Here is a 22,141-nt window from a genome sequence, read left to right as displayed (position 1 = left end):
TAATAATAATAATAATAATAATAATAATAATAATAATAATAATAGAAATAATAATCCTTTATTTGACTCATGGGGTGAGGGAGTGCAGGAAAAAAAAGCTGACCAGTCAGCTAGGCTACTTCCCAGCTCCCCGGAGTACATAATACAAGAAACAGAACACTTTTGGCATGGTAACATAAAATTACCAACAAATAGTAATAGTGATGCAGCAATAGCTTGTCCACAACAGTTAGAATAAGTAACTCTAGAAATAAAACGTTTCTTAACTGCGTGATAGACGAATGTTAAAGGAAACGTACAAATAAGAAAAAAGGTCAAATAAAAAGTGCTACATAATGATGGAAAAGGCGAATAAAATGGTACACATTTGTGTCGCATGAAACAGCACACTGGTACTTTGCAGTGAGTATTTGGTATTGTGCATTGTGCATTGGTACTGCAGTGCGTGATTGAAGTCTGGAATTCGTTACCGGGCAACAACCCTTTCACTACCATTGAAACAATTCACGCAAGCTTGTTTATAAATGTTTGTATGTTTGTTGCTCATCCCACTACTGCAATAGCCTCATTGAGGCTGAAGTATGTCTAAATAACTAAATAAATAAATAAATAAATAAATATCAACACGAAGCTTTGTACTAGCTCGCTGGAGTCGCAGATTTATATCGCAACAACATCGCGCACTACATCAAAGTTATTGTACCACGCATCGTAGTATCTCGTACGACCCGAAACAGCATCGCAGATTTTCACTGAATTCCCTTCGGCGCATTGGCACATTCGCCGGTCCGGTGTGGCACTCAGCAACATTCTGTAATCTTGAGATACATGAAAGCGCGCCTGACGCTGAGCAGCAACGTTATAACTGCAGTTGGTCCCAGAAGAAAGGTAAGCAATGTAGGCGCCTAAATACCAGTGGGGTGAAGTTGAAGACCTCATAGTAGCGAGATACCTTTGATGTGCCGAATTTCTAGCTGTCGCGCGAACGAACTAGGTTACGTGTAGCTGATTGCAGCGCAATAAACGCCTCGCGGGCGGGAATGGCTTTTAGAGCCGGTCGAAGCCAACCTGCGAGCAATCTCGGTTCGTTGTCCGCTCGGGCCACAACCACGAGCACCCGCGCTGCGCGATAGTTGGCGCGCTCGCGTCGGCCGACTGTCCCTCTTGGCGCGACTCCCTAGTGCGCGCGCGCCAGGCCTCTTACGTCACCAATTTCATCACGGGTGTACTGGACCAATAAGGAGGCGCGCCCCGCCGGTGCGCGACCTTGCTTCGATCAACGCCACCTAGAACGCGGAGCGTCGTCAGTGCACGTGGTTCGCCAGTCGCGGGCGGAACCGCGCTGCCTCCGGCCGACTGTGCGAAGAGCGCCCGTGGCGCAGTTGTTCCTTCTCTCCTGGGATGCCACTGCCGTGCGTGTCGCTCTGCTCATTCATGGACTTCGGTGGCGACCCTTCGGGTCGTTGACGCAGTTGGCCCGGCTTGTCCAGTGCGTGCTGGACAGTTGTGAGCTGTGGCCGCCTGTATTTTGCCGTGTGTTCTTCACAAAATGGTCGAGACTGATGAAAGTAAAGCCGTCTTTTCCGATTTTGAGCTGACATTTCTCTGGTGTCGTCGCACGGATAACGTATGATGCCACTACTGGATACGAAGACGGAAGCAGAAGGCAACAGTGACACGGTAAGCGGATTGGCATGAGAAACCTTATTTCAAGATCCTCTTTAGTCTCCACACACCTAGCTTTCATTTAGAGAAGTATATGACAGTGCCCGCATGACGCACTTATACGGCTGCATTATATGAAATCACGCTCTTCATTCAGCCCACGGAACATTTACGCTTACGGTCATCAAAACGCGGTGGCGCCCGCTTCTTACACTCTAAAAATGGTCTTCTACACGACCAATCATTTACATATCTCTCTGTCCCTAATTCAGTCCACTCATGAACGTGAGATCCACAATCAATCTGTCACCTCCTTAATTTTGTTTTGTTTTTTATGGCGCTGTTTTGTCCACGAAGATCTACAATGTCGCAGATCTCTCGATTGCTGTAGGTCTCTGCAATAAATTACAGCAGCAATATTTCAATTTGCAATTTCCTCCAAGCCACAACTCAGTTTAATTTTACCCTTCACAGTAATATTTTCCAGCGGTAGCTATATTGGATTCTCCCTGCGGTCTCCCCGCGGTTCGTCACGAAAATCCCAAAATATTTCGCGCGAATATTGCGAAGAAAGAAACCTCCTCATTGTACATCGAAGATTAGAACTTACGACCGACAGAGTGTCAGTACAAGACTTCACCGTGAAGCCACTGTGCCTGACTGACAGTTGAAAACAGTGGATGATTCTGATTCGTGGCGATCGCGCCCGTCAACATGCACTAAGCACCTGTGTACCAGAGAGAGCTGCGTCGGCGGCTTCGTGTTCCAGCACATGTTTGGTTGGTTGGTTTGCCTTTATGATTGGTTCATACACGCTATTGTGGATTAGCCAGGAATCGGATAAGTTGGCAAAATATTTTGTCACATATAAGAAATTAGGCAGGTGGTTCTTTTTTGCTAATAATGGCTGTACCCACTAGATGGGGTTTGCCAAGAAGCAGGCGGTTTCGCAAACACTGCTGATATTTACGAGCTTCATTATACTAGCCGGGTTTTTCGTACGTTGTAATAGGATTCTAACCGAAATTAAAAGTAGAATATTAGAGCGTGGCTGAGAGAAGAAACTGGAGTAATGAGAACTGGAGTAATGAGAGTAAGGACACTGTAAATTGACATGAAATATTTTAAAATCGGGAAATTAAATGAAAGAAGCAATACATAATTTAGAAATTTTACAAAGATGACCGTTTTGTGAACCTAATAAAGTTGTAAATCGTAATAAAAGCATTTCATGTTACTGCATTCCAAGAAAGACGCGCGTAGGGATAGAATGGTTTACGAACGTAGCGATGTCCCAATTTTGAAAATGAAACTTATCCTTAAAAAGCTTTCTTCTTCGATATGTTAATGGCAATGATTCACAGTGTGTGCTTCGTCTTCATTACTGGTCTTCTTCGAGCGCATGGCTTGTTTGCTCGATTGTTCCGGCGATTAGAGGTTAAAGAGAAGGGGTAGAGAGAGATACCTGAATGAAAACGGAAGTCGGGGTGAGGTTGGCGTCTCAAGTTTTGCAAGTAGCGTTGACGTCATTTTTTTTTTCTCGAAGGATAGCGTGAGACCCATTTATAGCATGACCCAAATGTAAATTTCTGCACAGCTAAACAAATGAAACAGTAATAAGCTAAAAAGTTGTTTTAGTAGAGACCAGTGGCTTAATTCATATAGGTGAGAGGAAAAAGAAGATCCGAATCTTTACTTTTCCCCACTGGGAGGCGCAGTTTCTACAAGTGAAGACGAGCCACTTTATTTTTACACATCGAAAGGAGATTACTTGCTCGCACGAGTTAGTTTTATTTCCAACAAACACCGCGCAAAACAGTTCGTCTTCTTGTGCATGATATTTCGCCACCTATCGCGTCATTCCTTCACGTTAATGGCAAAACTGGTTTTGCTGTTTAACGCGAAATGAGATCGCTTATCACTAACTGTGAACGACTTAATTACATGTGATCTCAAAATGACAAAGAGCAGTCTAAAACAAAGCTCAAGCATGACTAAGTTCTCCAACGCAGTCCGAAATATAATCATCAATGAATGAGCGTTTTTGAAACGTGTTCCCGGAGCTATAAAAGCTCTATCACCGTAATAGAACTTTCAAAAACGGCTTATAGTCCGCGGAAAAGTAAGCTGTCAGTGTACCATCTATTTAAAAGGCTCTTCTCTCCTCACATGCAATACCTGCAGACACTGTGAACGCATGCAAAACATTTCCGAAAGCAGTCGATAAAATTTAAACTTCAGAATCCGGAGTCAAGCTTTCGCTTCCCCATAGGGAGAAACTACAGAGACTCGTTTTGAAAACCCCTTGTCGAAATGTTGATTAAGCTAGGCACGGTTGTTGCCGGGCCGCTGTTGATCATTTGAACCGCGCCAAGCGTTTGTAGACTTTAGGGCTTGTTGACTAGGCCAGCTAAAGGCTAGACGCTACAAACAATTAGGCCGCTGAGTGAACTAAGGTAAAACAAAGTAAAAGCTGTAACTATTTGTGGCCGCTGTATACTCCGCCAGGACGAACTATAATGGGGGGGTCTTGCGCACGCAATAGTGGGCTGCTCGAAAGAGGCTACGCTAAAGTGCAAACGTCGTGGTGCCACTTACAACACGCGCACCCTTTGCGCTGAAGGAAAGGCTTTCCAAAGAACGCTGTACGCCATTTTTCTACATTGCTAAATGACGGAACTGTCACCTGTAAACGCCAAAGATGCATAGGAGAATGGTGATGCAACTGAACCTCGTGCGGTCCTTTGCGATGACAGGCATTGCAGACTTTATCTGCACTGTTCGTGGCACTTCACGAGAAGGCCTATAAATTTCCCGCAAATGCACTTTGCCATTCCGCGTTGGCACATACGACTCGGCACTTTGTGCGCGGCATCTGCAATCTTCACTGCTCGTCAACGTTTTACGTCCTGCTGTAGGCCTGTACTTCTCTCGGACCGCTTCGACTATGAAACAGACGTAGCGCCACGATTCAGGGTTGCCTTACATCGCTTTGCATGCATAAAGAGCTCATTATATTCTTCGCACACCCATTCAGGTCATGGGCTCATTTTAGGCGCTGGCTAATACTTGCCTCAGTGACTGAAAATAATGCACAAATAAAATCAAGGTAGCGATAGCAGCTATAGACAAAAGTTTCTATAATGTTTGCGCACCGTTTTCATTTGACCGCACAAGTTTTGAACTCTTCCAACATTCTTGCGAGCTCTAAAATATTTTTTTGCATTCGTCGCGTAATATAAATGTTACGTAAACACATTTTTACCGCCAGCTTTTGGTTACTCCCTTGCTTCACCATACTTTTTAAAACTTATTCTAGCATGTTTTACATCATACAGTGCAAGAAGTTATTGCACGTGCGTATTTATAAGCACAATCCGTTATTTGATATCGCAACTAAAGTAGCAAATTCTATTGCTCCAGGTAATATTCATATTCAACACTTTATTTTTCGTGTGCTATTATTTTAAGGTATATATCATGAATTGAGAATACCCAGAGTTTCGTCATGTATTGATAATTCGTGTAGGTAGTCATGGTTGATTGAAATATTTCAGTACTATTTCGAGTAAGAGTGAGGTTATTATGTGGAAGCCACTTTTTTTATTTTTTTCCTTTTCATCGATTACAAAATTGATTAAATAATTGGGTCATGCTTTACAACGTTTAAGCGACCTGACGGACTTAAATAATAACTAGCTAACGTTGGATAATTTTAGCATAGCAGGAAGCTGTCGGCGGAACCTAGTGGTTCAGACAGACACGTAATCGTGGGCGAGGTTCCATCGCTACTAGCTTTCCAATGAAGATATAAAAAGAACTTAGTAGGATTGGACTGCATAAATTTTGTTTTTGCTCGGCATTGTAAGTTTTATGTCGCCTAGGAAAATTTTTTTGTTCTTAATGAGCTCTGTTTAGGGCTTTAGCAGTCAAAACGGAGCATGAAAGTATAGAACTCTCTTTTAATCAAGCCTTATGTTTTTACCAGAAATGTGGCGCAGCAATGGAACAACGGTGAAGGAACCATCATGGATGGTGCACAGTGCGCGTCTGTCATTCTTGTTCTTTTTTGCCGAGCCACATTACCAGTGAAGAAAGAGGCACTAGCTAGCCCTGCGCCGTGTTTTATTAAGGCATTGTTTTAACTTCATTGCGGAATTGTTCACGTGCCATTGCCTGACCTTGGAAAGCACTTTCATCTCCTTCGTAGCTTTGCCAACTATTTTTGAAGGGTGAACCTATATGCTGTCGATATTGAGTGTAAGACCAATTCTTAATGTGCCCATAAAAATAATGCTACGGAGTAGTCACTCGTGAAGCTTACCACGGAATTATCCAAGATTCTCATTTGTGAAGCGCTTTTATCATTGCTTGTCAGTGGCAGTCTCCCATAATTTTCTTTTTCGTGCACTTAGTTTATTCTGGATGCTTCCATGCAATGCTTACTGATGGTCGTTCCGTCCGTGTTAGCGAGAGTAAACAATATATGCATACGAGGTTTGATCCAGAAATAAGGTTACCATCAATTTTAGAAATAGACAGTATGTTTATTCTCATACAAATTTACATCACTGGAAAGATGAAACTGTGCTCTATTTTTCTACATAATCTCGATCGTTTCTACGCATTTTTGTAGACGGTGCTCGAATTTCTCAATTCCAATGCCGCAGAACTCAGCCGCCAAGCCGTTGAGGAAGCGTTTCACCTCTTCATTGACTTCATCGTCGCTCCGGAAGCGTTGGCCACTCAAATTTTCCTTTACCTTGGGGAACAAGTGATAATCACTAGACGCGAGGTCTGGACGGTACGGTGGGTGGGGCGTGACAGTCCACCTAAAGTTTGTCATAAGTTCCTCGGTTTAACGGGAGACGTGAAGTCTAGCGTTGTCGTCAAGCAGTGTTACACCGGCTGCCAGTCTTCCTCGCCGGCGGTTCTGGATAGCTCGCGTGAGTTTTCTAAGTGTTGCACGCCACGTTCCATGAAATCGATCAGCAGTATCCCCTTACGATGCCAAAAAACGCTGGCGATTACATTGCCAGCAGGAGTTTGTTTGAGCTTCTTTGCGGCTGATGACTCTGGGTGACGCTATTGTTTGGATTTTTGTTTCGTTTCGGGAGTGAAACGAAACACCCACGTTTCGTCTTTTTTAACAATGGAGTCTTCTTGACACTTTTTTTACAATCTTCTTGACACTTTTGAAGAAACTGGCGAGCACAGTCAAGGCGTTTCTCCTCGTGGTCTGATGTCAATAGCCCCGGTACCTATCGAGCACAGCACCTGTGATACCCCTATTTTTCAGTGAACGCTCTCTCTACGGTACCGTAAGAACTCCCAGGAATATGAGAAACAAGTTTACGGACGGTGATTCTCCTGTTTTGAAACACTTCGCTTTGGACCATCTCAATAACCGCCTCCTAAACTGACGGTCTTCTACTCCGTTCTTCATCGTGGACTTCCTTCCAACCGGCACAAAGCTCCCTGCATCACTTTCGGACGTGTTGAACGGACATACACTTGTGGCCATACACCTCTGTCAACTGACGATGAATATCCACGGGTGGAGTCCCTTTGCCGTGCAAAAAGCGAATTACGGAACCAATCTCGCACTTGACGGGACGAACAATGTGAAGTTTCGTGAGTTTTTGATATTTTCAACAGAAAACGCCCCGAAACGCTTTCACCAGCTTCCTTACGTTATAAGGACCGCATCGACACCGCCCCTGTGGAAATCCGACCACCGAGGGCCCCAGGAGGATTCCTGAAAGTTTCGTCACCACGGGTGAGCCGCTAACCCTAACCGGCGGTGGCAGCCGCTCGCTTCGCCGACGGGGATTCCCGTGACTGCACTTGGCCTAACCATGGTGAACGAACCAACTACGATCGTTGACCCCCTCCATACAACTTCCGAAGGACGCGCAGAAGAACGGATGGACCAGACTACCGAACCGGTGAGCCAAGAAACTCTGTACCATAACACCGTGAGAGAAGATCTCAATTGGCAATCAGTACGAACACAAAAGCAACGCAAGCAAGAAGCCTTGAAGAGGCGACGCGGTAGTGTAAAGCCACAAGACCCCGCAACTTACGCGGAGAGTCGCTAGACCTTCACCGCTCCCGAAAAAATTATACAAAATAATAATTCGTCCAAATCAAGGACAACGATTAAGAAACGTGCTCACCCATACACTTGCACGAGCGATCATCGACGCGCGCCACAACGAGTTCACGAATGATAAACTCATTCCGAGAATCAACCCGGGTCCAACATAGCCATCCTATCGACCCATTATGAAGAGGTCACCAAAAAAAGCAAGACACATCCACACCTTAACACTTAGCGGCAGAAGTATCGCAGTGCGCGCACACACCACCCAAGGAGAAGGCACCCTCAGAGGAGTGGTAGATGGAATACCGTTGCACACAACCACCGAAACCCACATGGCCCACCTCATAGTGAGAACACAAGGCGTGGAAATGCTTACAGCCAAGATGATCGGTGCCACTCAAAGTGCAGCGCTCACCTTTATTGGTCCCCATCTGCCACATTTTGTGTACCACTACGGAGGTGAACTCCGTTGCTATCCATTTAGACCGACGCTCCAAGTTTGCAAGATCTGCAGGGAAAAGGGCCACCTACCGACGTGTGCCCAAACCCAGACAGACCCATCTGTAGATTTTTCGGACGGCTTAATCCAACCGACGGACACAAATGCGAGATAAACTGCGCCTCGTACGGGGAGGCCCAGCCAACCGGTGACCGCTCGTGCAAGCAGCGACTCAAACTGGTTCGACCCCGACCCACACCATCGTCAGCCCCGATGAAGTCGAAAGCCCCACGATGGTTCGCCTCGGAAGATGAAGAGACCTACAGAGCGGACACTCGCGGCCGGCCGGTCAATACCGAGCAACGCTCGCGCTCCCAATCCCGCTCCCGCTCCCAGTCAGCGAGCCGCGAGCATCGGGCACCACCAACACTCAAAAGGAACCCGTCGCATCCGGCAAGGAAGCAGAAGCCTTCACACGAGCTAGGCTGGGCAGAATTATAACCGGAGATTTCAATGGAAAGCACAACACGCGGGGCTACTCGAAAGCAGACACCAAGAGCACCAAGCTCCTAGATGCAATAGAGCGCCACGAATACACACTAATTACTGTATCAGGTACGCCTACTCGAATAGAAAACAACGCCAGCAGGGACACGACCCCTGATCTCACCATCACCAACGATACCGTGGGAACAAGCTGGAGGGTCCTAGACGACTCGCTGGGTAGTGATCACTACATTATCAAAATCACCAGCGCCTCGGCCAAACTATGGCGACCCCTAGGGAAGGCCAAAATTACAAATTGGCCTAAGTTTAGGGAGCGGCAACAGCTCGATCAAGATACAAGTCCGCCCTTCCCGGAACATCAAGGCCGCTTAACCACGATCAAGGAGTGGGCCTGATGCATCAAAGAACTATATGACGCCAACAATAAAGTGTACCAAACCGATACCGACACGTCGGCAATCGACAACCATCTCATACCCTTCTGGGAAGCATGCAGAGGCCTCAAAAAAGATGGCGCAAACAGAAGCTAAATCGCAAACTTAGACTTAGGATTTCGAACGTCAATAAACAGGCCAGCAATTATGCCCTGAAGGTTCACAGGGACAATTGGCGCACGTTCTGCGATTCGCCTAAAGGCACGCTAAGCACCAAAAAACGTGGAACATACCCCGCAGCATCGTCGATCCTTCAAATACCAAAACAGAAACAAACACAACCCTACAAAAACTCGTTGGCAAATATCCGGGAACCCAGGATGAACTCATACAGGAACTCCAGCAAACGTACACGGGAATCCGGACTGGGAATTCGAAACCATACGCTCAATATCCGGGTCCTACGAAGGAGATACTTGATGCACCCATCACGTATTCGGAGGTATACGCGGCAACACAGAGCTTCAAAAAAAAAAAAAAAACACGGCACCGGGTCCCGACGGGATCACCAACGCCATCTTGAGAAACCTAAGCGATGAAACCTTGCGAGCCTTAACAAAGCAGCTGAACGAAGACATATGGACACCGGGCGCAACATTACCCGAGGAGTGGACTACAGCTCACATAGTCATTATACCCAAACCGGCAAAACCGCGCAGGCTCGATCAATTACGACCGATCTCGCTCACGTCTTGCCTGGGCAAGCTTCTTGAACGAATTGTACTCACTCAAATAGAACAACACATGGAAGAACATAGACTCCATCCCAATTGCATGTACGGATTTCGGAAAGGCATGTCAGCACAGGATGTATTCCTCCTCCTCAAGGAAGAGGTCTTCAACCCACAACCGGGCAGCAACAACATCATACTCCTAGCCCTTGACGTGGAAAAGCATTTGATAATAAGCACACGAAAGCATCCTTGATGGCCTCGCCGCCATAGGATGTGGAGAGCGAGTATACCACTATAACGTGGCTTTTCTCAGTAACCGCAAAGCCCGCGTCGGCATAGCAGGGCTACAATCAGACATATGTGATCTACCGCAGAAGAGTACTCCGCAAGGATCAATATCTCCTTTCCTCTTCAACATCGGACTTAGAAAACTTGCTTTACAACTGGAAAACATCCCAAAACTCGGATGTGCCTTCCATGCCGACGATATCACCCTATGGGAAACCAAGGGTTCATACGGCGACAGAGTAAACACATTACTCACAGCTATCGGACACATCGAGTCATACCTAAACACAGCAGGAATGAGGTGTGCCCCACACAAGTCGGAGTACCTTCAAGTCCGGCCCAAGCAAACTAAGGAACATCGAGCCCCGCCAATACATTCGAGATTGCCGGGCGACCTATAAAGCTCATCCCGACCGCACGCTTAATATGTATGCACGTCCAGGAGAACAACGGCATAAAGGTAGCCTCAGAGAAATTAAATCACGTAATAAGAAACATCACATCACTCATCGCCAGAGTAGCGCCCAGCAAAGATGGTTTCACAGAGGACGAAACCTTAAGACTGGTACAAGCCCTCGTCATCAGCCGCGTCACGTACGCAGTCCCGTATCAAGGCAAGCGCAAAAGCGAGACAGAGCGCATGGAGACTCTCATAAGAATGGCGCACAAAACGGCCTTACAGCTACCGTCAAGCACAAGCACAAAGAAATTACTAGCGCTAGGCGTATACAACACCTTTGAGGAGCTAGCAAGTGCCACGCTCATTGCGCAGAGGGAGAGGCTCAAGAAGACTCAACAAGGAAGACACCTTCTTCAACGGCTAGAGTACCCGCTGACACCTCAGTACTGCAAAGAAGAAACACGACTCTTGCCTAACCACATTATAGAGAACATTCTAGTAGACCCTATCCCCAAGAACGTGCACCCCACTCACAATCAAGCGAGAAGAGCAGCGAGCGCCCGCATGTTGCACAAAGGCTGTTTCAGAGACCCAGATACATACTACATGGACGCTAGCCCGTATCCCTCGTTGCCACGTTGCGGGCCCAAATACACACTCGCCGTTGTCAATCATGGGAACCCTGTAGCCTCTGCCTCCATCCGCGCCACATGCAGTGCAGCAGCAGAAGCAGCAGCGATTGCTCTCGCACTTCGCGACGCCGAGAGCAAGGGAAGGTCCGCCCGCGTCCTTACGGACTCACAAGCGGCGTGTCGTTTATACATGAATGAAACACTCCCTATAGAAGCCATTCGAATCCTGGGTCGCTCACTAGCGTGGACCCACAGTATCGTCTGGTGCCCCGGGCACGAAGGCCTGCGGGGCAACGAAGAGGCGGACTGCGCATCTCGAGGTCTCACTAGCTGAGCGGCAGACCACACCGTTCTTCAGCCCCCGACAGACCGACGAGCGACCCACGAGTTATTAACGACAAGTCAACAAATACTACAGGACCAACGTCTGGGGCATGTCCCTGGTGTAGCAACCACACAGCGACACTCGCGCACATAACACACGAATGCACCGACCATCCGGGAGACGCAATTTCGCCACGAGTCACAACACACACACACTCACTACGTGGTCATGGGAGGCGAGAATCTCCGACCTGGACCTAGGAAGCCAACTGGCGACCCTTGACCAGGCCCGGCGCGCCGCGGTCGCCAGTGGAGCCCTGTCAGAGGGAACCAACCAGGAATAAACCACGCAACGGTTTCTGCAATGATAAAGTTCCTTCTCCTCCTCCATATCGGATGGTTGTTCAGCCAAAAATGAGCGCCGCAGCGAAACGCGGCAGGGGGGAACCGAGAGTGGGGAACAACCGCGCGCAGCAGTGTTGTCGGATTTTACCTCGCACCTTTCCGTGCGGCTGGAGCTCTTTGGGAACCTTATTTCTGGATCAACCCTCGTATATATATGCACCCTACACAATGTCCGGCACGTCTTCGGGCAACGCTACATAAAGCTCGATGTTCCGTGAAAACTAAGCTAAGTGGATGCTTCTCGCGAACTGTGAGTTAGCGTTAGACAAAGTTCATTGTATGGAAATATTCACCACCTTTAAATGCACCATTTATAATTCACAAGCACAAGATTTGAATGAACCTTACTTCTTTACGGGTTTCTTCAGCTTAAAACTTGTACTCTTCGTGATCCGCGTTTTATTTGTCACAGCATAATTGCATTTGCTTCTGGCGCACTGAAGCCGAACAAAAGACAAAATCGCAAAACCTCTGAATTGAAAAAAACGTTTTATTTCCCATTCCGATAATAAATAAACTCACAGGGCGTGTGTGTTGTATAATAAAAAATGTACTGTTAACGAAACTGTGCTTGTTCAAATGAAGTACATGTGTATTCTTGAAATGTTTACTCATGTAGCTATACGATCAAAAGTAACAAGACAACCATTTCCATGGATATGACCGCTGTTAACATTTATTAACATATGTTAAGAAAGTACGCCATCCTCCTTGTTTACCTTACCCATCTTTCCATGCTAAAAATATCAGAGTAGAGATAATTTCGTACTGGTCTGAAGTCACTTTGCCGTGCTGCGACAAGGCTCTGTATGTTGTGTAACTTTTTATTGCAGCTAAATTGCAGAAGACTGACTTTTCAGAGAAGGCGGCACATTTAGCATTTCGAAATAATGTATGAGCACTGCGCAAGTATACTGCGCAATAGTGGTACGCCATACATAATAATAAGATTCGACTTTTTCAGGAGGCTTTCGAAAAATATGAGGGCGTAGCATATAGAAAAAAGCGCGATAAATGCGCCAATAAAACGTCGCCAGTACGAGCCACGGTTGTTATGATTTGCGTTATTAGGGTGCACCACATAGTTGGATGTTGCGCTCAGTCAGAACGACTGCTAGCAGTGTACTTGAGAAAGTGCAAAGCGATGCAGTTGCAAAGCACTGCGTCTCTCAAAAGAGAATGATTACTTTCGCAAGTCTAACTTTGAAATGTTTCACCCACCGCTGAGTTCGAGGTTGAATGTTGGATACCGGCCGTGGAGGGCCAAATGTGATGGGCGCGAAATGTACCAACGTTCATGCGCTTCAATTTAGGTCCACATTAAGGAACCCCAGGTGGCTAAAATTAATCACTTCAATATTTATCTGGTAAAATTCATCACACAGCATGCTTCACAATCAAATCATGGTTCTGACTCGTACAACCCCAGAATTTATTTTCAGAACTCAAATAGAGAGTTTAATTATTCGCACGCACTATGTTACGTTACTGACATCACTTCTGCTATGTTCTTTTATTCCCTGCTCTTGCCTAATTAGCTTAAGAGCACAGCATCGAGCGCATGTTTACGCGACTGGGCGCCCGTGAATGACGCACTCTTTGAAACGTTTGTGGAGAAAAGGGGAAACCTGCGCTCCTTGTGCGCCGCCGAGCGGTCAAAACCAATGCCCTGCTACAGGCTATGGTGGCTTCTCCGTCTGCGTAGCGTGAGTAGGCGAATGCTACAAGGTCCTTTATTGAAGCGAACGCTGCATGTATGTTTCTTAACACATGAGCAGAAAATGAGCGTGACGTTTAGGTTGACATCTACATGTCGTGGTGTAGTAGCTCATGTTAAAATATTCTCGCACTAGTTGTGTGCGCATTCGATCTCACAGCAAGATGAACAAGCCAGCCAGTTGGTTTACATTCATCTTAAGAACATTTTTAAAGGGCAATAAAAATAGGAGACACATAGAAATGCCAAGACAAGGCGCTTTGTACCTTCGATTTCGCTTAATCTTGATTTTAGTTTAATTTTAGTCTTGCTTGTCATCAGCGAGGAGCTTTATTCTGGGGAGGAAGTATGTACTAGGGACAGCGCTGATAATGCATTCTGACACCTACATAATGTAGCGTTCCTAGTTAATGGACACAATAGACGGAAAGTATTGCTGTGGAACTGCCGTCCATCTTGTCTACCTTTTATTGTAACTTGCTTCGTCTCTTCTCCTCAACCCCGGTCCCTGCGCTTCTTTATCTTCTATTCGAAGGCTCATACCGCTTCACCCTTCCAGGTTTCTTTTGCTAACCCCTTCTGGGGCAATACTTGAAAACATTTCCAATCGAAGCTCATACCGCTTCACCCTTCCAGGTTTCTTTTCCTAACCGCTCCTCGGGTAATACCTGAAAACATTTCCTATCGAAACACATTCAACTGAGCCACGTTCACCAATGTACCACACAGTTTTCAGTATTTTTTTCTGAGTGGCTGTCTTTATCACAGAGTAAGGACCATAAAATTTTGCACTGGATTCTCTTACTCCTTTACTAACTAGAATGAGGTCGGTGACTTGAATGTCTGGGATATCTGAGCAATGTCTCTTTTCAAATTTTTTTTCCCATTTATTCACGGTACCTCTCCTCCTGCGATTTATGTTTCCCTTCCTCGACGATCTTGAGATTTTCCAACAGCCTCAGTTCACGGTCCGCCTGAAGAATAGGGGTTTCTCCTGAAGAAGCGAACTGCGGGCTGCTTCCCTAGCCACTGGTGTAGGAGCGATTGTGATGTCTTACAGCTGCTTCTAAAGAGCATTTCCATCCACCAGGGAAACTATCGTACATCCTGATGTATTGTTTCACATCTCGTATAGCCCGCTCTGCAAGCCCATTCGCCGCGGAGTGGTATGGCGCGCAGAATTTGATTGATATATTGTGGTCTCGAGCCCATCTTGCTAGTTTTTCACTCTTGCACGCTTGACCGTTGTCACATACGATCGTCCTGGTTGTCCTAAAGATATCTTTTTCGAGAAGGGCGATGACACTATTCGCATCTTCTTTTCCTGCGCGTGCCACGACCATCCTGGTGCATTCATCTATGGCGAGAAGAAAAGCTTGCGTTTTCGGACTCCTTCTCGTTTCTTATTTAGCTCGGCAAAATCCAGGTGTATAGCTTCAAAAGGCACGTTCGAGTGGCAAGGTATTATCATGGCGCTTGTAGGCTGCTTATATTTCACTTTGTTGACTTGACAAATGTGGCATGAACGAGCGTATTGATTGACGTCTTCTTTCATGTGAGGCCACGTAAATTTCTTAACTAGCTTGTTGTAGGTGCGCCAAAATTCGTCGTGTCCTCCAGCTTCTGGGCTATCGTGGTACAATAAAGCACCCTGGAAACCAGCATTGGCGGGACTTGATAGCGACCTTCCATAAAAATCAATTGTTCAGTGCCTTCCCACAATTTAACTTCATTGATTTCTTCCGATTGTTCTTTCTTGGCCTGTATCATCAGTCTAGACAATGCATCTGCATCAGCCAAAAGGGGTCCAGGTCTGTGGGAGATAGTGAAATCGAACTGCTGCATGTAGTTCACCCATCTGGCGATACGTCCCTTGGGTTGGGTCATATTTAAGAGATGAGTGAGGGCCTGGTGATCGGTGAACAAAGTAAAGTTCGCACCTTGTAGGTTAGTATGGATGTACTGAATTGCTTTAAGAACTGCGAGAGCTTCCTTTTCAGTTGTGGTGTAGTTGACTTCAGGTGGCTTGAGGGTGTAGCTGTAGTAACCTACTACGTGTCGCTTTTCTAGGCCGGATGCTTCTGGACATTTCTGGTACAAGACTGCACCTGTCCCATAGTGTGAGACGTCGGTATTGAGTTCAAAGGGTAAAGTGAAATCTGGTATGCGTAGAATAGGGTCAGCAGAGATTCTATGCACCAGATCACGGTAGACTCTCACATTCCTCATCCCACTCAAATTTAACTTCTTTCTGCGTTAGGCGCGTGAGGCATCTTGTTTTTATGGCAGTCTTTTATGAAGGGTCTGAAATGTCCTGCTAATCCCAAAAACACACGCAATGAGTAGACGTCATATGGTTTTACCAGTCGGGATATCGTCTCGACGGACTCTTGGTTCGTGCTATTGGTAGTCCCATCAAAGACTCTTCCAAGAAACACAACTTTTCTTTGAAAGAACGCACATTTCTTAAAGTTAACCTTGAGGTGTGCCAAGCTTAAGGTATTTAATACAGGGGACAGGTGTTCCTGATGCTCAGCCTCTGTTTTGGAGAAGACGATAATATCGTCTATGTACACGTTACAAAAGACAGATAGGAAAGGCTTCAGGACTTCGTTCATAATCTTCTGGAACCATGCTGGCGAGTTTTTCCAGCCGAAAGGAAGCCGGTTGTACTCGTATAGGTCGCAGGGCGTAATAATAGCAGTGTACATTTTTGTATGTTCTGTTAGCGGAATCTGCCAGAAACCTTTGCACAAGTCAATCCGTGAAAAACTTCGGCAAGCACCTGTCTCATCTATAATCGTGTATATCTTCGGCATGGGAAATAGTATAAGTTCTGTCTGGTGATTGAGAACACTGTAATCTGCACAGTCTGAAAGTTCCATCTTCCTTCGGCGCAATAGTTATGGGAGAGGCGAAGGGTGACACCGAAGGCGGGGTTATATCGGCGTCTAGCCTCTCCTGCAATTCTTTGTTCAATCATATCTTGCGCTTCCTTGACATGTTATAAGGTGATTTTCGGATGACGGTCTTGTCAGTTAGTACGAAAGGCACCTTGTGTGACGTCATCGCTTGTGGATAGCTTCCTAGGCATACCAGTTCAGGATAGGTCGTTGTAATAACCTCCGTGCACTTGACAACTCGCAGGTTCTCTTTTCTATCCTGCTTTGTCTCTTCCCTTGATAGTCCTTCCACTAAAACCGCATTGTCCCAGTATACGTTGATTTTTAGTTTCTTTATATCTGGACTGGATAGCAGAAAGTCGTATGTCACCCCGTCTATCACCAGTACTTCTCTCGCTATTTCATGACCTTGGAACTCGATGTTTACTGAGGCCCACTGATTATGCATTGCCACTTTTCCATCGTAACCTTGCACCCGTAGTACTCTTCCACTATGCAGGTGACTTGAATCTACGAGCTCGGCATTTATTATAGACACAGCAGCACCACTGTCAACCAAAGCCATCATATGTCTGTTTCCCACTTTGACAGGATTGTGAAGTAGGCTAGAGCAAGTTAAATAAACAGTCTCAGTTGTGGTCATCGGGTCGGACTGATAACACTTCTTTATTAGTTTTTTGTCGTCGGAGACTCTTGAGCGTCCGAAAGTAGGGGGACAGGGTCGCTGTCGACGTTATTCACCCGACCTCTGGGAGCGCGCCAACCAAAGTTTTCTGTGGCGCCTGCAAGGCGGCTCGGTTCTGGCTGATTACGGCTTGACCAATCCGCGCCGGACCGTCTGAAGCGACTGCTTGAGCTAGTGCTTATATTTTCTTCTCAAGTAGATGGTATGTCGTGAAGGCACTCCAGGAGCCCATCCATAGTTTTAGGTGACCGTATTTTCATTTGCTTCAGGACTTCCGCGTGCAGTCCGTGCATTATTAGCGCTACTACGGCAGAAGGAGAAAGCATAGGCGCGGCCAGCTTCAAAAGGCGACGTTTTTCAAAGAAATACTCGTCGAGGGAGCCCTGCTTGAATATGAAATTAAGCGCGGCGTCCCATCTTTGCATTGGCTTGCTTCGGAACGTCGTCAAGAATTTTTCCTTCCACTAGTTCCCAGAGTTGCCAGCCTCTTCAATAATGTGGAAATCATACCACTTCCGTGCAACACCTCTTAAGCAACGACGCATGTTAGTAATCTTGTCCTCATTAGAGTGCCAGTTGTTCTTCCCAGCTGCATATTCAGAGAATTCAAGCCAACTTTCTGGACATGAAGACATGTCGTCGAAAGCATCGGGTTCTACGAATTTAGTCACCGGCTTCTCAGCGTTTAGAGAGCTTATAAGTGATGTCACCAGTTGGTTTTGTTGCGAAATCTGTTCTTGTTGTAGCCGAAGAGCTTTCAAAACGAGGCTCACCTCTTCTGCCGACGACTGTGATCCAGAGTCCTTTCGACGCATCCGTTGAAGAACTAATTCGTCGAAGATCGCCAGACGCAAGTTCACTTTCACAGCACCCTTCCGACGTAGCTCAGCAGTGTCCATGGAAGCCTTCTCTAAAACCAGGTTCACGAGTTCTGCTGAGTTGAGCTCGCGAGGTAGTTCCACCGCTGGTTCATCTTGAGCTTGGTATCTCGAAAAGATTATCTTCTCTGCGGAGGTCTCAAGGAAAAGTGTCACCCACATGTTGGAGTTAGTTGTCGGCTGCGCCAAAATAATGTAGCGTTCCTAGTTAAAGGACACAATAGACGGAAAGTGTTGCTGTGGAACTGGCGTCCATCTTGTCTACCTTTTATTCTAACTTCATTCTTCTCCTCAACCCCGATTCCTGCGCTTCTTCATCTCCTATTTGAAGGCTCATACCGCTTCACATAATACTATCCTTTTGTACCTTAAACAGCAGCTCTGTATTCTCTAAGTAAAATAGATGTGTTATCTGGTATGTAAAAATTCTTGACAGTGCAAACAAGGCACGTGCTCTACTCCACAGATTTACAAGCTCTGTAGAGAACTATTGTGAGAAAGGACAGCCCTTTTTGCTTGTTTATTGCTTCCTGCGTATGGATTTCAATATTCCATTATCGTTTTTGCAGCGTCCCAGTTTCCACTTTCCTACTTGCAGAACGTACTTCGTATATTTTGTCTTCTGCGTGAAATATCGTCACGCCTTATCTGTCTATTGCTATCTTGAATATGTGAAAGTAGCTTATAAAAATTACTATGTTTTCTTAATTCACCAGCTCGCTCAGTCCAATTTCAGTGTAAGCCACGCAGTTCAGCCACTGACGGTACATGATGCTGCACGAATTTGCGTTTTTCAAGCGTGTGCGACAAAATGTTGGCATCGCCGATGCTAACGGATTGTAACATCAGAGATCCATGCCGAGCATGTGTCGCTAAAACCAGACAAAGACAAAGAGAGGCAACACAGCGCTTTATCCGACGACACTAATGAATACCAACTTGCTTAGTTCCCGCTAGTTATCAAAGATACATCGTTTATGTGCAAAAAGCAATGCGCAATAGAGGTGCACATACATCCCTGTTGCTTTCGCCTTACTGAAGGGAGAAAATTTTGTTCCACCTTTGCAACAGGAGGGCGTACAGAGAGTTCAGAACCCCTCGACGACAATTTTCAATGACACGTTTCCTGCGTAATCGGGGAACGCCGCTGGGACGCCTTTTCGCGGGCTGCAGTCAGCGCGCATAGAGCTGAGTCGCACTTAGGCAATTAAGATATCGGAGCCCTTTAAGGCAGCGTCGTGCCGAAATTATCTCCCAAAGCGTGAATGTTGCGCTCAAGGTCAGCGGGTCGATCGGGACGAGAATATGCTCGGAGGAGAACGCGCTTTTCTGTAGTGGCGGCCGCCCTCAGGGAGCATCGAAGCCCGTCGCAGTGACGGGGAGCTGCGGGACCCGAAATAACCGCGAGCGTGACGCCGCGTCGCCACCGACGAAAGCGTCGCCGACCAGAGGGAAGAGGGGGCGTCGGCGGGACCGCTTCGTCAAAGTTCTCGCCGCCAGCGTCGAGCCTCGTTTCCGCCAACGACGCGTTTCTTAAGATACAGCTCAAACAAGCGACACGTAATGAAAGCTTTCGTGAACCCGTCTGTGTGTTTGCTTTGCGCCGGAAGACGCAGAGATTATTTGCAGTTTTAGGAGGAGTCGTAATAAGGACATTTCTTCTTAGGCCTCGCAAAATGTCGGCTGCCAGAGTGGTTCATACAAGTGAAAAATGTCCGACAAGTTAACATTATGGTTCTGAGTAACCTGCTTTTTTTGCCTCTGCATTATTTAAAGCCGCAATCATCTGTAACAAAAAGAAATCTATAACGCTTTTATAAATATTTCGGCAATGCTTCACGTATAATTCACAATTTCCTATCCAATGTCCCCGCATTTTCCCTCACCCTTTCCTGTCGTTTCTTTCAGTGTGCTCTTTTTTAGGTGTTAGCTGTAGGTATTACTACTTACGGGAATTTACGCGATCACATTACACGATCAGTTAGCGATCATTGCGAACAAAAATTACGCCAGAACCTATATCACGTTGAGTGCGGTAATGATAACCTTGTTTCACCAGCAAGAGAAAGTGAAGGCTGCGTTTCAACGTGGCGCATTTCAAAGTACTGCTTCGTGGCGCAGAAACCATCTTCTCACGTGCGCATTTTTATATGTTATTGACTTTCTTTAGAGTACAGATAAAATGATTGCATAACAAGTAAGAAGTAAACAAATCCTGAATTGCATCTTTGGTAGAGCGTTCTGCAGCTTTCTGAAAAAAAACCTTAAGATTAGTATTTTTTAGTTGGTTAATGGTGCTTTACTAATTATTAATAAGGCATAATGAAGTCGAGGGTTCAACGGAAGCCCGCCTGGTTGAGATGAAACATGAAGCAATGAAACGACACATACCGACCAAAATAAATGCTCAACATGAATAATTTTTAAGACGTTTCGGCTTCACTACGGAAGCCTTAATTTTTCACCTTTAAGACGTTTTGGTTTCATTACGGAAGCTTTGTTCACCTTTAAGACGTTTTGGCTTCGCTACGGAAGCATTTTCACACAGCCTTCCATAGGGAAGCCGAAACGTCTTAAAGAATTGTTCATTTGCAGCATTTCCTTTCGTCGGTGTCTGTCGTTTTATTGCTTCAATAATGCATTATACAAACAAGCGTATACTTTGTATACTTCATACAAAAGTCATATACAAGAGTGCTCGGGCATATTTTCACACCTTGGCTAAATTTGGGTGAAAGAGCGTATACATTGACGTGTACGTTGACACGTATGCTTACTTATCTTTTTTTCGGGGACTGTATTTCACCAGCTAACCTAAAGTAATCGCTCAGCGCAAGATTCAACAGTATGATTTGGAAATTACTCGAAGGTTATCGTTGATCCTATGGGTTGTTTCCATTGTCACAAAAACTCGTGCTATCTAATGGTATGCGCGACGCGAATTGTCCACTACTTTCGGGAAGGTACGCGGGTGCCACCAATTGCTCTGGAATCTGGTGCAAAAGCCGACGCTCTTGACCGGCAGATCAGATTACGACGATCAGCGACTGTGCTCGCCGCTGCCGGCGTGCTTTGCGCGCCACTTGTTTTGCAAGGTACAGGTTCGCGCAATAAAGAAACGTTTCGATGTCACGCTTTTGACAGTGTTTGTTTGTCAAACACTGTTGTTTGACAGTGCTTTGAAAGTTTGTTTAGTGTTCTTTACTAATACTGCAATACACATATTATATAAATATTGTGAATTGCTCCATACAAGATACATCTGCATACATTTGATCGCGTCTACCAAGAGCGCTCGGGCATATATTCAATCCTTGGTTAAATTTGGCTGCGACAGCGAGTAGAAGCCGGTGCACCCTGTGAGACATATATGCAGAGTTCCAAGGAAATCGCAGGAAATCAAAGTTGAATTCTATTTTGATGTGCTAGCCTTCAGGCCTCTCAGTGCGATGGAGGTTATTGAATAAGGGGTGCCTTATTTCACTACATTATAGCTCAAGTAAAGCACATTGCAATGCAACCTGATATTTTAAATGAATACAAGAATAACACTGTCTATAAACTTCCCATCTTCCTTCGCTTCCTTCTTAAGATAGCAAACGTGCAGAATAAAGAAATAAGCAAATCTAATAATAACGTTCTCACGCATAAGTACAATTAAATATTATGTACGCTCATCTATAGAATGATAGAGGAGACATCAAGCGGAAAAATACAAACTCACAGCACTTATTAACGTATCTGAGCCGCTGATGGCGGTAATATATTGGCGCAAGCATTTCCAGTCTGTGACTGCACTGAAGAAAAATGAAGCAGCAAAGCTATTGGCACGTCAGCGGGCAACCCGCAGGGTATGACGTACACGTCGGGAGAAGCAGGGGAGCTGCAACAAAGTGCGCAGTGCAGTTGAGGCTAACCGATTGTGCGAAGTAATTGCTTGCAAAGCAATGACGCAATGTCTCCATAAGTTGGATTGTCAATTCTATTTCCCCCTTTTTATTATCATTTTTAAATAAGCATTCTGCTATAGTTGTAAAATATAATACTATTCAGTTTACAAGCTAACACTTTTCCGTTAAAGCAT

At 45.8% G+C, this 22,141-nt stretch overlaps 1 protein-coding gene across 10 annotated transcripts in view; it reads left to right on the top strand.

The window, feature by feature from the left end:
• Positions 1 to 1,308: 1,308 nt before the first annotated feature.
• LOC142580110 (FMRFamide receptor-like) overlaps positions 1,309 to 22,141 on the top strand; it is a 1,221,375-nt gene continuing 1,200,542 nt past the window's right edge. For all 10 annotated transcript variants that reach the window (XR_012827562.1, XR_012827563.1, XR_012827564.1 and 7 more), the window contains exon 1: positions 1,309 to 1,680. The gene's annotated coding sequence lies outside the window, so the exon portion shown is untranslated. The remainder of the gene's footprint in view (positions 1,681 to 22,141) is intronic.

Source organism: Dermacentor variabilis, chromosome 4 (genome assembly GCF_050947875.1).
Source record: "Dermacentor variabilis isolate Ectoservices chromosome 4, ASM5094787v1, whole genome shotgun sequence".
NCBI lineage: Eukaryota > Metazoa > Arthropoda > Arachnida > Ixodida > Ixodidae > Dermacentor > Dermacentor variabilis.
Note: the sequence above shows the minus strand (reverse complement) of the source record. Positions and strands in the feature narration are given on the sequence as shown.